This window comes from Herpailurus yagouaroundi, unplaced genomic scaffold (assembly GCF_014898765.1).
Source record: "Herpailurus yagouaroundi ecotype Mexico unplaced genomic scaffold, PumYag 162, whole genome shotgun sequence".
In the NCBI taxonomy this organism is placed as follows: Eukaryota; Metazoa; Chordata; class Mammalia; order Carnivora; family Felidae; genus Herpailurus; species Herpailurus yagouaroundi.
The window spans coordinates 63,595,744-63,610,915 of NW_024412403.1; the positions used below are offsets into that span (position 1 = coordinate 63,595,744).

At 36.6% G+C, this 15,172-nt stretch overlaps 1 protein-coding gene across 5 annotated transcripts in view; it reads right to left on the minus strand.

The window, feature by feature from the left end:
- Window positions 1–15,172, minus strand: part of LSAMP (limbic system associated membrane protein) — a 648,009-nt gene that overhangs the window by 602,495 nt on the left and 30,342 nt on the right. The gene's annotated exons all lie outside the window — the stretch shown is intronic.

Sequence of the window (15,172 nt, forward strand, 5' to 3'; positions counted from 1 at the left end):
AAGCAGTCCTATCATTAAGAATCTAAGGGAGGGAGGAGCCAAGATGGTGGAACAACATAGAAGTTTTTTGTCTGTCTCACATCCATGAAATACAGCCAGACCAACACTAAGCCATCCTGCACACCTAGAAAACAGATCTGAGGATTAACACGATAATCTGCACAACCTGAACCACAGAATTCAGCAGGTACACAGCACAGACAGGTGACCTTGGGGAGAGAGAAACCGCAGATGGCAGGAAGCCACTTTGGTGTGGGGAGAGAGAATGGAGACGTGGGGGGGTGGAGAATACCGGAAAAGCTCCCCCCCCCAAAAGCAACTGGATAGAAAGTGGAAAATTGGAAACAGCCACAGGGACTGAACTAACAAGGGAGAAAGGAGAAAGGAGATGGTTTAAACTCCATTAAGACCATAAACGGGGATTGCAGAGTATGAAACTCCACAGCTCGATACCTGGCGGTGCTCTGGTGGGAAGGGCGAATCCCCAGGAGCAGAGTGGGGTCCAGGAGGTTCTCGGGCCACGTGGAGAGAAACAGTTCCACTGCTGGAAGGACTTTGTTAGAGGCTGTGAGGTGACCTGGTACCAGCAGACCCGAGAGAACAACTGTATTTGCTGGTGCTGGAACAAGGTTGTTAAGGGTGAAGCCTGGTACCAGATGTGTGTTGTGATTTTCCATAATCCATGAAACGCTACTGCTACACTGTCTCGTGAACTTTTTCTGGGGCAGGCTGGCACCTGGCCAGTCTCTGGGCATCGACAGCAGCACGGTCCCATGAACATTCCTGGGTGCAGCTGGCACCCAGCCATTGCTTGGTGAGGCCCTCCGCAGAGGGGCAGAACGTCTCAAAGCCACAGTTGCTCAGAAGTAAGGGGCCGGGAAAAACAGCCACATCTGAGACAAAACTCAGGAGGGAGGTATTGTCTGGGACTTGGTCATGGACTGTGTAGAAGCGAGGAGTGGACAGGAATGGAAGACAAAGGACAGGACTGTAATTGCTGATCAGGAAGAACAGAGTTCCAATACTAGAGACTGAGTGGCTCTGTGATGCCATTTTCACCAGTAACCCACATATAAACATAGGCACCTAGGAGCGCTACAACAATCCACCCCAGTAAGCTAAGCAGTGCCATCTGGTGGGAACGGAGCCGTTACACTAAGCCCCACCCAAATGGACCAACCTTGCTCTTCAAGAACACAAGTCTCACCGCCTGCTTAGTTTATGAACTACAAAGTAGTTCATAGTTTGACTTCTAGGGGAAAACAAAGTAATTTCACTTGTATTTCAGTCTGTTAGCTGGTCCATCTATTCAATTTTCTTTTTTCTTTCTTTTTTCTCTTTTTCATTTCTTTTCTTTTTATTTAATACAGAAAGAGAAAAAAGTCATTTTTATTTTCAATTTTTGTTAAAAATATTTTTCTTTAATTTTTTACTATATTTTTTACTTTTGTGTAAATTATTTCAAATTCTATTTTACTTCCATCGTTTCATTTTAGTATACTTAAGTGTATTCATTTTTTTCAAATTTTCAAACGATTTCCCTTTTTTTCCTTTTTTTCTCTAATCTATCAAGCCACTTTCAACACCCACCCCAAAGCAAACCTAAGATCTAGCATCATTTATTCGATTGCATTTGTGTGTTTTTAATTTTAATTTTTCAATTTTAATTTTTTTTAATTTTAACTTTTTTCCCTCATTACTTCCTTTTCTCTATTCAAAATGATAAAAAATGAAGGAATTCATCCCAAAGGAAAGAGCAAGAAGAAACAACAGCCAGTGACTTACCCAACACAGATACAAGCAAGATATATGAACCAGAATTTAGAATCACGAGCTGGAGTCAAAAATATATTAGAATCCCTTTCTGTGGAAACAAAAGAAGTAAAAGCTAGTCAGGATGAAATAAAAAATGCTATAAGTGAGCTGCAATCTCGAATAGATGTCATGACAGCAAGGGTGGATGAGGCAGAACAGAGAATCAGCGATACAGAGGACAAACTTATATAGAGTAATGAAGCAGAAAAAAAGAGGGAGACTAAGGCAAAAGAGCCCGATTCAAGAATTAGAGAAATCAGTGACTCCTTGAAAAGGAAAAACATCAGAATCATAGGGGTCCCAGAAGAGAAAGAGAGACAAATTGGGGTAGAAGGGTTATGTGAGCAAATCATAGCAGAAAACTTTCCTAACCTGGAGAAAGACACAGACATCAAAATTCAGGAAGCACAGAGGACTCCCATTAGATTCAACAAAAATCGACCATCAACAAGGCATATCATAGTCAAATTCACAAAATACTCAGTCAAGAACCAAGCAAGGAGCAAGGGGAAAAAAGTCCTTAACCTACAAGGGAAGACAGATCAGGTTTGCAGCAGACCTATCCACAGAAACTTGGCAGGCCAGAAAGGAGTGGCATGATATATTCAATGTGCTGAATCAGAAAAATATGCAGCCAAGAATTCTTTACACAGCAAGGTTGTCATTCAAAATAGAAGGAGAGATAAAAAGTTTCCCAGAGAAACCATCATTAAAGGAGTTTCTGACCACTAAACAGGCCCTGCAAGAAACTTTAAGGGGGATGCTCTGAGGGGAGAAAAGATGAAAAAATAAATTAAAAAGAAAGAAAGAAAGGCCAAAAGCAACAAAGGCCAGAAAGGACCAGAGAACATGAACAGAAACTCCAACTCTATGAGCAACATAATGGTAATAAATTCATATCTTTCAGGACTCAGTCTAAACGTCAATGCACTCAATGCTCCAATCAAACCACACAGGATAACAGAATCGATACGAAACAAGATCCATCTATATGCTGTTTACAAAAGACCAACTTTAGACCTAAAGACACCTTCAGATTGAAAGTAAGGGGATGGAGAACCATCTATCATGCTAACAGTCAACAAAAGAAAGCTGGAGAAGCCAAACTTATATCAGAAAATCTATACTTTAAAATAAAGACTATCAAGAGATAAAGAACGGCATTATATTGTAATTAAGGTGTGTATCTACCAAGAAGACTTAATAATTATAAATATTTATGCGCCAAATGTGGAAGAACCCAAATATATAAATCAGTTAATCACGAACATAAAGAAACTCATTGATAATAAATACCATAATAGTTGGGAAATTCAACACCCTATTCATAACAATGAACAGATGATCTAATCAATAAATCAACAAGGAATCAATGAAATTGAATGACACACTCGATGAGATGGACTTAACAGATATATTCAGAAAATTTCATCCTAAAGCAGCAGAATATACATTCTTCTCCAGTACACATGTAAAGTTCTCCAAAAAAGACCACATATTGGGAAAAAAAAAAAACAGCCCTCAACAAGTACCAGAAGATGGAGATCACATCATGTATATTTTCAGACCACAACACTAAGAAACTCGAAATCAACCACAAGAAAAATTTGGAAAGGTAACAAATACTTGGAGACTGAAGAATATCCTAATAAAGAATGAATGGGCTAACCAAGAAGTTAAAGAGGAAATTAAAAACTTCATGGAAGCCAATGAAAATGACAACACCGCAACCCAAAACCTCTGGGATGCAGGAAAGGTGGTCATAAAAGGAAAGCACAGAGCAATTCAGGCCTTCCTAAAGAAGGAAAAAAGATCTCATATACACAACCTAACGTTAGGCCTTAAAGATCTGGAAAAAGAACAGCAAATAAAACCCAAAAGCAGCAAAAGACAGGAAATAATAAAGATTAGAGCAGAAATCAATGCATTCGAAACCAAGGAAACCAGTAGAACAGTTCAATGAAACCAGAAGCCGGTTCTTCAAAAGAATTAACAAAATTGATAACCCATCAGGCAGTTAGATCAAAAAGAAAAAGGAAAGGACCCAAATAAATAAAATCAAGAATGAAAGAGGAGAGATCACAACCAACACAGCAGAAATAAAAAACAATAATAGGAGGATATTATGAGCAATCATATGCCAATAAAATGGGCAATCTGGAAGAAATGGACAAATTCCTAGAAACATACACTACCAAAACTGAAAGAGGAAGAAATAGAAAATTAGAACAGACCCATAACCAGTAAGGAAATATAATTAGTAATCAAAAATCTCCCAAAGAACAAGAATCCAGGGCCAGATGGCTTTCCAGGGGAATTCTCCCAAACATTTAAGGAAGAGATAACATCTATTCTCTTGAAGCTGTTCCAAAAAATAGAAATGGAAGGAAAAATTTCAGACTCTTTCTATGAAGCCAGCATTACCTTGATTCCAAAACCAGACAGAGACCCCATTAAAATGTAGAACTATAGACCAATTTCCCTGATGAACATGGATGCAAAAATCCTCAGCAAGATATTAGCCAACAAGATCCAACAGTACATTAAAAATATTATTCAACACGCACAAGTGGGATTTATAACTGGGAGGTAGGGCTAGTTCAATATCCACAAAACAATGAATGTGATTCATCACATCAAAAAAGGACAAGAACCATATGATCTTCTCAATAGATGCAGAGAAAGCATTTGACAAAATACAGCATCCTTTCTTAATAAAAACCCTCAAGAAAGTAAGAATAGAAGGGTCATACCTTGAGATCATAAAAGACATATATGAAAGACCCAACACTAATATCATCCTCAATAGGGAAAAACAGAAGAGACCCTTAAATATGGAGAACAAACAGAGGGTTACTGGAGTGGTTGTGGAGGCAGGATGGGCTAAATGGGTAAGGGGCATTAAGGAACCTACTCATGAAATCATTGTTGCACTATACACTAACTAATTTGGATGTACATTAAAAAATTTTTTTAAAAGATGAACTAGTAATATTAAGTCTTTCTACCTATGAACAAGCTATCATTCTCCAGTTATTTACATATTTCTTTAATTTATCAATGTCTTGAAATTATTAGGGTAAAAGTTACATACATATTTTGTTTGATTTATTACTAAGTAGTTTACTATTTTGATTCTATCGCAAAAGGTACTTGTAATTTAAGAAATGTACAAATAAATATTTTAATACCAAAAAAAGGATTTAAGGAATAACTAAGTTCCATATTTAAAAAAATAAGGAATTTCATTGTTTAATGTTATTTTTTGTCCAGTTTTACTAATATAACTAACATCTGACAGTATTTAACGTTGTTATGAGTTAGTAACTCTAAACATTACACAAAACAAAATAAACCTAAGAGAAAAATGAGAGCCCCTTATTTTACTCAGCATAAATAAAACAAGCCAGGAAATAAATCTGAATTGCAGGCACTAATAAAGTGTTGGTGCGGAAGCAGAAATTCATTCCTTAAAGATAATACTACAAATTTTTCAGTGAAAACTAGCTGAATACTCAGGGGTTGTTCTAACATTTGACTATAGCAGTGACTCACAAAATATGGTTGCCTAGCTCAGCCCTTTAAACTTCACTGAGGAAGTTATGAGAAAACAAATTATTGGGCCCCACCCAGAATTACTGATCAGAAACACTGGTGGTGTGGCCCAGAAATCTGTGTTGTAAGACATTCTCCAGGTGATTCTGATGTAGGCTGATGTTTAAGAATCCTGATTGACAGTAATTTCAATGACCCTAGCACTATGCCATTATAACAACTAATTACAAGAAAAGCTATAAATGATCTCAAATTAATCATGCTTTGGGGGAAAAAGTACTCTTTTTGTGGCATGCATATATACATACATATATACATATATACATGTATACATATATACATACATATATACATATATACATGAATACATATATACATATACATATATACATAAATACATACGGGTATATACATAAATACATACATATATACACACACACATAAACATTATATGATATGACACATACCTAAAATCATATTTCTACATTTCATTTACAATAAATTAGGTTCTTCCAAAAAATTAATAACTTGATTAAAAATCCTGAAAAACGCTTTAACACTTAATAAAAGATCATGAAAAAACAAAGAAACACCTCCTTATTTACTAGGCACATATTTTATGTTAGGCATTATTCTACTCTTCACAGACTAGTTAGAATTAACTAATCCTTAAAATATTCATACAAGATATTCAAATACCCTCTCCATGTGTTTATGTGCCCTCTTACTGGCTAGCATGAAGGATGGAGAGGTTTAATCTGTTTATACATTAGATATGCATTGAACCAATAAAATACCATGAGCAAGATCATTATACTTTAAAGTGGATTAACACAGATACCCACACTTTCTTCTCCCTGCTTCCTAAATCCATGTAAGAAGTAAGAGAGAGACTGCTCTGTAATGAAAAGTATAGGTACAAATTAGCCACATAAGTTTCAGACATCAGTTGTTGTTGAACATATCCTGGGTAAGTAAACAGAAAAATTCAAGAGAAAGGATGCCCATTTAAAGTGGCCAAGGCCTTCCTAGCAAACTGGTAGCTCCCGTCAGCATAGGGCTGATTCCTGAAAACAGTAACTTGCTTAATCTCACATAAAAATCTTTAAAAAATGAAAAGAAAAAAAAACACAGGAAACAGATTTTGGAAATTATACAACACGTTTGTCACTAATATTATACAAAATGGATGTCACTTTTTGTGCCTTTATACAACATATGTCATAATTATTCAATCAATTCTAAAAGAAGTGAAAAAGAAAGTATGTAGGGAAGGAAGGTGGGGTAAGAAAATTATGCAAAAACAGAATGTACATTATTATTTTAAAGATAATGTTCTCACTTTTTAACATAATTATCTGAAAAAATATTTCCTTTTTTTGGTTTGATTTACATATATTATGAAATGATTAACAATAGATTCAGCTAACATTCATCTATTCAGATACAATAAAAAGAAAAGAAAAAAAATTGTCTTCTGATGAAAACTCATAGGATTTCCTCTCTTAACAACTTTCTTATATATCCTACAGCAATGTTAGTTAGAGTCATTGTGTTGTGCTTTATAACCCTAGTACTCATTTATCATGTAACTGGAAGATTATACCTTTGACCACCTACATCTAATATCCCCTCCCACAACCCATCATTTCTGATTACCCCAAGCCTGATTTATTTTTCTATGAGTTTATTTTATTTGTTTTTTTTTATTCCACATGTAAGTGAGATCATGCTGTATTTGACTTATTTTCTTTCTCTGACTTATTTCACCTAGCATAATACTTTCAAAGTCCATTCATCTCACAAATAGTAGGATTTTCTTTTTTTTTAAGGTTGAATGCTATACCACAACTTCTTTATCCATGCATCCATTGATAGATACTTAGGCTGCTTCCGTGTCTTGGCTATGATAAATAAATGCTGTGAAGTTGGGGGTGCACATACATTTTTGAGTTAGAGTTTTGATTTCCTTTGGGTATATTCACAGAAATAGGATGGCTGGAGCTTATATATTGTTAAGTTTTGAAGACATTCCATACTATTTTCCATGGTGGTTGTGCCAATAAATCATAAACAATTCCAGAAACAGTGCACAAACTTCCCTTTCCTCCACATCCATGCCAAAATTTATTTCTTGTGTTTTTGATGATGAGACCATTCTCTAACAGACATGAGGCATTATCTCATTGTGGTTTTAACTTTCATTTACCTAATGACAAGTGATCCTCAGCATCTTCTCATGTACCTGTTCATCTTTCACGAATCCTCCTTGGAAAATTTCTATTGAGGTCCTTTGTCCATTTTTCTTTTGGGCTATTTATTTTTTTCATTTGTTTGTTTTGTTTTTTTTTGTTTTTGTTTCTGTTTTGCTGTTGAGTTGTATGAATTCTTCATATATTTAGGATATTAACCCCTTCATAGATAATATGGTTTGCAAATATGTTTTCCCATTTTGTAAGTTGTCTTTTCTCCTTATTGATAATTTCTTTTGCTGTGCAGAAGATTTTTAGTTGGATGTAATCCCACTTGTTCATTTTTTATTTTGTCGCTGGTGCTTTAGGTGTCCTACACAAAAACTCATTAGCGAGGCCCATGTTAAGGAGGTTTATTCCTATGTTTTCTTCTTAAAGTTTCATAATTTCAGGCCTTATATTTAAGTCTAATCCATTTCCAGTTAGTTTTTTGTGTGTGATATGGGTTGTGTCATTCTGTTACATGTAAATATACAATTACCCCCACATCATTTATTGAAAAGATTATCTTTTCTCTAATTAGTATTATTAAATCCCTCATCAAATATTAGTTGACTGTGTATGCTTAGGTTTATTTGTCGACTTTGATTATGTTCCTTTGGTCTATCTGTTTTTATGTCAGTATTACACACTCTTAATGACTATAGCTTTATAGCATAGCTTGAAATCAGAAAGTATGAGGCCCTTGGATTGCCTTGGTGGCTCACTCAGTTAAGCCTCTGACTTCAGGTCATGCCAGGATATCACAGTTCATGGGTTTGAGCCCTGCATCAGGCTCTGTTCTGACAGTTTGGAGCCTGGATCTTGCTTCAGATTCTGTGTCTCCCTCACTCTCTGCCCCTGCCCTGCTTGTGCTCTCTCTCTCTCTCTCTCTCAAAAATAAACATTGGGGGAAAAAAAGTAAGTATGAGACTCCCTGCTTTGTTATTCTTTCTCAGGATTTCTTGGGCCATTCAAAGTCTTTTGTGGTTCCATATAAAATGTAGAAGTACTTTTAACACTTCTGTAAAAAAAAAAATACCTTTGGGATCATGATAGGGATTGCACTGAATCTATGTACGGCTTTGACATTTAAACAATATTAATTCTTCCAATCCATAAACACAGAATACCATTCCATTTACTGACGTTTTCCTCAATCTCTTTCATTAATATAGTGTATTTCCAGAGTAGAGATTTTCAACTTCCTTAGTAAAATTTATTCTTAAGTATTTTATTGTTTTTGATGCCATTATAAATGGGATAGATTTCTCTTTTTCAAGAAGTTTGTTGTTACTGTATGGAAACTACCAATTTTTGTATGTTAGTTTTGTATCCTGCAAATTTACTGAATTCAGTAATTAGATGTAACAATTTTTACTTGAGTGTTTTAGATTTTCTGTATATGAAATCATGTCATCTCAGAGACAATTTTACTTTCTTTTTCTTTAAATTCTGATACCTATTATTTTTTTTCCTTGTCTGATTGCTCTAGTTAGTAATTATAGTACCATGTTGAATAGGAGTAGAATAGGCACCACTGTCTTCTTCCTGATCTTAGAGAAAAAGCTTTCAGACTTTCAACATTGAGTATGCTGTTAGCTGTCGGCTTAAAATATATGGCCTTCAATATGTTGAGATATGTTCCTTCAATGCATAATTTCTTAAAAATTTTTTATCATGAATGGATGGATGTTGATTTTGTCAAACACTTTCTGTGTGCCTATTGAGACGATATTCTTTTCTTTCATACTTTTAACGTGATGCATCACACTAATTGATTTGCATATGTTGAGCCACCTTGCATCTTAAGGATAACTCCCACTTGATCATGGAATAAGATCCTTTTAATGTGCTGGTGAATTTTGTCTGTTACAATTTTATTGAAAATTTTTATGTCTATAATCATAAGTGATACTGGCCTGTAGTCTTCTTTCTAGTAGTTTCCTTTTCTAGTTTTGGTATCAGAATACTGCTGGCACTATACACTGAATTTGGGAGTGTTCCCTCTTAGATCTTTTGGAAGAGTTGAGGGTTGGTGTTAATTCTTTAAATGTTTGGTAAACTTCACCAGTGAGGCCATCTGGTCCTGGGATTTTCTCCCATGGCAGATTTTGATTACTGATTCAATTTCCTTACTAGTAATTGACCTATTCAGATTTGCTATTTCTTCCTGATTCAGTGTTGGTAAGTCATGTTTCTGAAAATTTGTTTTTCTGCCTCTTCTACGTTATCCAGTTTCTTGGCATATAGTTTTTTATAGTAACCTTATATCAGCCATTAAATTTCTTTCATATTCTTTGATATCCATTGTCCTTCTCAATTTTGTTGATTTGGTTACCTTCCTCTTTCTTTGGTTAGTATACCTCTGGGTTTGTCAGTTTTGTTTATCTTTTCATACATACATTTCTTAGTTTGGTTAATCTTTTCTATTGCTTTTTTGTTCTTTATCTCATTTATGTCTTTTCTAATCTTTTTTATTTCCTTTCTTCCCCTAACTTTGGGTTCAACTTAATCTTCTTCTGGTTTCTTAACACATAGTGTTACGTTGTTTCTTTGGGATATGTCTTGCTTTTTAATGTAGGCATTTTTGCCTATGAATTTACCTCTTAAAACTATTTTTACTGCATCTCATAACTTCTGGTATATTGTTTCCCCATTTTCATTTATCTCAAGAAATCTTTTTCATTTCCCCTGTAAGTTCTTTTTTAACTCCCTGCTTGTTAGAGAGTGTTTTCAATTTCCATCTGTTAGTGAATTTTCCAATTTTCTTCCTGTTAGTTTCCACTTTCATACCATTGTGGTCAGAGAAGATAATGGGTATGATTTCAATCTCCTTGAATTTAAAAAGACTTCTTCTGTGGCGAAATATATGATCTATCCTAAAAATTTTTCCTTGGGGCGGCTGGGTGGCTCAGTTGGTTGAATGTCCAACTTTGGCTCGGGTCATGATCTCATGGTTCATGGGTTCGAGCCCCGCATCGGGGTCTGTGCTGACAGCATGGAGCCTGGGGCCTGCTTCAGATTCTGTGTCTCCCTCTCTCTCTGCTCCTAACCCACTCGCATTCTGTCTCTGTCTCTCTCAAAAAAAAATAAATATTTAAAAAATTTTTTCCTTATGCACTTGAGAAGAATCTATATTCTGCTATTGTTGGAGATGATTTTCTATTTATGTATGTTCAGTCTATTGTTCAAATGGGCTGTTTCCTTATTTATGCTCTGCCTGGATGATCTATCTATTGGTGACAATGAGGTTTTAAAGTACCCAACTATTATTATATTACTGTTTTTTTCTTTTTAGCTCTGTTAATTTTTGTTTTATATATTTATTATTTTTAAAGCTTCTTTATTCATTTGAGAGAGAGATTGCATGCATGCACACACATGAGCAAGGAAGGGGCAGAAAGCAAGGGAGAAAAAGAATCCCAAGCAGGCTCCATGCTGTCAATGCAAAGCCGAACAAGGGGATCAATCTCACAAACCAGAAAATCATGACCTGAACTGAAATTGAGAGTCATACATTTAACTGACAAAGAGTCCCATGTGCCCCAACTTTTTTTATATATATGGTACTCCAATGTTGGCTGCATATTTGCAATTGCTATATCGTATTGATTTATTGACTCCTTTATTACTATATAATGACTTTCTCTGTCCCTTATTTACCATTTTTAGTTTAAAGTCTATTTTGCCTGATATAACTACCCCTTCATTTATTGGGTTACTGTTTGTATGAAATGTCTTTTTCCGTCTCCTCATTCTCAGTCTGTGTCTGTATTTAAGACTAAAGTAAGTATCCTGTAGGCAGCATATTATTAGATTTAGGTTTTTTTTCCAATTCATTCAGCCATTTTGTGCCTTTGAATTAGAGAATTTAACCAATTTACATTTAAAATAATTTACATACAGGCCTACTATTGCCATTTTGTTAATTATTTCCTGGTTGTACTATAGCTCCCTAGTCCCATGATTCTTTTTTTTTTTTTTAATTTTTTTTTAACGTTTTTATTTATTTTTGAGACAGAGAGAGACAGAGCATGAACGGGGGAGGGGCAGAGAGAGAGGGAGACACAGTATCAGAAGCAGGCTCCAGGCTCTGAGCCATCAGCCCAGAGCCCAACGCGGGGCTCGAACTCACAGACCGTGAGACCGTGACCTAAGCCGAAGTCGGACGCTTAACCGACTGAGCCACCCAGGCGTTCCCCCTAGTCCCATGATTCTTATCCTACTGTATTGTGTGTGTGTGTGTGTGTGTTTGTGTGTGTGTGTGTGATAAGATGTCTTTGGTATTGGTATCTTTGACTTCTTTATCATATACTTTTGTGTAACTACTATAGAATATTTCATTGTTTTCACCATGAACCTAATACAAAATATTTTAAATTTGTAGGGTACCTGGGTGGCTCGGTCGGTTGAGTGTCTGAATTTGGCTCAGGTTATGATCTCATGGTTTGTAGGTTTGAGGCCCACAACAGTCTCTGTGCTGACAGCTCACAGCCTGGAGCTCACTTCAGATTTTGTGTTTCCCTCTTTCTCTGCCCCTCCCCCTCTCATGCTGTGTCTCTCTCTGTCTCAAAAATAAATACAACTTTAAAAAACTTTTTTAGTATTTTTAACACATTTTAAGCTGATAACGTCAATAGAATTTACAACCTTTACACTTTTACTTCTCTTCCTCCTCACATTTTAAGTTATTTCTATTATAATGTACATGTTTTTATATTCTTTAACTAATAACAGGTTATTGCAGATATGATTATTTTTGCTACATTCATTTTTAACTTTCTAATTACACTTGTAAATGAATTATATATCACCATTACCATGTTGCAAAATCGAACTATGGCTATATACTTACCATTGCTAGTGACATCTACACTATCTTTTTGTTTTTATGAAGTTAATGAGCATTCTTTCCCTCCTACTCAAAAACAAACAAACAAAACAAGGCAAATCAAAAAACCTTTAGCATTTCTTGTAAGGTAGGTCTGGTGGTAATGAAATCTCTCAGTTTTGTTTGGGAAAGTCTTTATAACTTGTTTCCAAAGGCCAGTTTTATGGAGTATGTCACTGGTTGGCAAGTATTTTCTTTCAATATTTCGAATATGCCATCTCATTCTTTCCTGACCTGAAAACTATTTGTTGAAAACTCTGCCTAAAGTTTTTCGTTGTTTGTCTGTTTTCATTTTTTTAATGGTTATTTTTGAGAGAGAGAGAGACAGAGTGCAAGCATGGCAGAGGCAGAGAGAGAGAGACAGAGAGAGAGACAGAGAGAGAGAGAAACACAGAATCTGAAGCAGGCTCCAGGCTCCAAGCTGTCAGGATAGAGCCAGATGCAGGGCTTGAGCTCATGAACCATGAGATCATAAACTGAGCCGAAGTCAGATGCTCAACCAACTAAGCCACCCAGTCACCCCAAAATCTGCCCAGAGTTTATGGAGTTTCCCTTGTATATAACTTCTCTGTTTCCTCTCACTGCTCTTAAAATTCCTTTGATATTCAATTTTGACAATTTAATCATAATGTGTCTCTCTGTAGTCCTGTTCAGGTTTAACCTATTTGGGTTTCTTTGGACCCATGCATTTCGAAGTACATATCCCTTCGAGGCTCAGAAAGTTTTCTGCCATTATTACTTGAAATACTCTCTGTTCCCTTCTCTTTCTCTTCTCCTGCTGAAATTCCCATAATATGAATATTGTTTCTTTTTATTGTGTTCTATAATTCATATAAGCTTTCTTCATTCTTTTTTATTCTTTCTTTCTTTTCTTTTTTTTTTTTCCTGTTTGCTTCTCTGAGTATGTATTTTCTAATGTCCTACCCTCCAGGTCACTAATTCTTTCTTCTTCATGGTTGAGTCCACTTTTAAAAACTCTCTATTGAATTCTTCAGTTCAGTTATTGTACTTTTCATTTATAGGATTTCTGGGTTTTCTGTTTGTTTTTCTATTGTTTTGTTTTGTTACTATTTCCTTGCCAAACTTCTTGTTTTCTTTCTAATGCATTATTTTCCTAATTTTGTTTAGTTGTCTGTTTTTTCTTGTGGTTCACTAAACTCTTTTTTTTTAATGAATTCTTTGACAGTTCATATATCTCCATTTCCTTAAGGCCAGTTGATGGAGCTTTATTAGGTTCTTTTGTTGATATCATATTTACAAGATTTTTTGTGATCCTTGATTCCTTACAATGGAATCTGAGCATTTGAGTAATTGGGTTCATCTTCCAGAATTTCTATGTTTATTTTGGTGGAGACAATTCTTTACCCAAATCCCAGGTTGGATTTCTGGGTACGTCTGCTGGCAATATCCTCGGGCAGGTAGGGCCTGTACTAGTGTCTATTTTCGGGTGAGACCAATTGTTCTACCTCTGAGGAGAGGAATGGGTGGGTGTGCTATTGGCTTCTGAGAACAGCTGGATAGGATTACTGGGGGTTCCCTACCCAAGTGAAGTTGGAGTACTGACTCCACAGTTGCCTGGATTCTCCAGTAAGACTTACTACATGGTAGGGACTGAATTACTAAATTCAGTAGCAGATGAGGCTATGAATTAGCTTCTCTGTCCTGGCAGGGCATGAGGATGGGACACAGAGCCTATGCAGCTCATTGTTTGGGGCCCCAAATCAGACCAGAGTATGCACTGAGTTCCCCGGTCAGGTGAGGCCATGGGGATTGCTCAGCAAATGGGTGAAGCCACAGGCTATGCTCTCTTGAAGTGCCACCGCACAGAAGGCTATTGATTGGGTTATGCAGCTTCCCATGTGCTCTGGTTAGGTTTCCTGCTCCAACAGGCTGAAGGCTGTCTTCAGCAATTAGTGGGATATGAGTTAGATTCCCTACCCAGGTACAGCAAGAGAAGCAGCTCTGAAGTCAAACAAAGCTCTTTGTTTGTTGTATTAACTCAAGCCGACCCACAACCTAAGTGCTCGGACTGAAAAGGGCCATTGGCTTTGTTTTCTACACCTTCAACTCTGACAATCTGCCTTCCAAGTCAAGTGGTGGAGGACCACACAGCCTCCAAAAGTTCTCTCTAGCCCTCCTGGTCAGATGGAGCCAGAAGACACTCTCCAGAGTGGGCAAGTTGGTCTCAGCTCCCTTGCCTGGGAAGATGAGAGAGGGGTCACTTCAGGCTAATCTCAATTTCCCAAACAGGCTCTCTGGTTGGTAGGTCAGGAGCTACTCTCATCCTTGGCTATGACTTAATTCTCCCAGCTTATAGAACAGGGACTCTACCCACCCTGAAGTGGCTTTGCTATGGGGGCAATCACCTCTGTCTACCTGCCTCTTGGTTCAAGTGTCACTGGGCCACACTGCACTGGGAGTTTTTGCCAGCCCTTCTGGTCCAATGGGGCCAGAAGATGTTCTCAACAGTGAGTCGGGCAGTGATTTAGCTCCTTGATTGGGCATGGACAAACAGACCCTGTGGCCCATAAAACTTCTCATTTGAAAATTTGAATCAGGTAGATCTGCACCCCACTGAGTTCTCTGGCCAAAGTAAGCCCTCTACTTGGTTCTACAGATGGAAAAGTTGCTGGTTGGAATTAATACTTAGGCACTACAAGTATGAACTTGGTCTTCC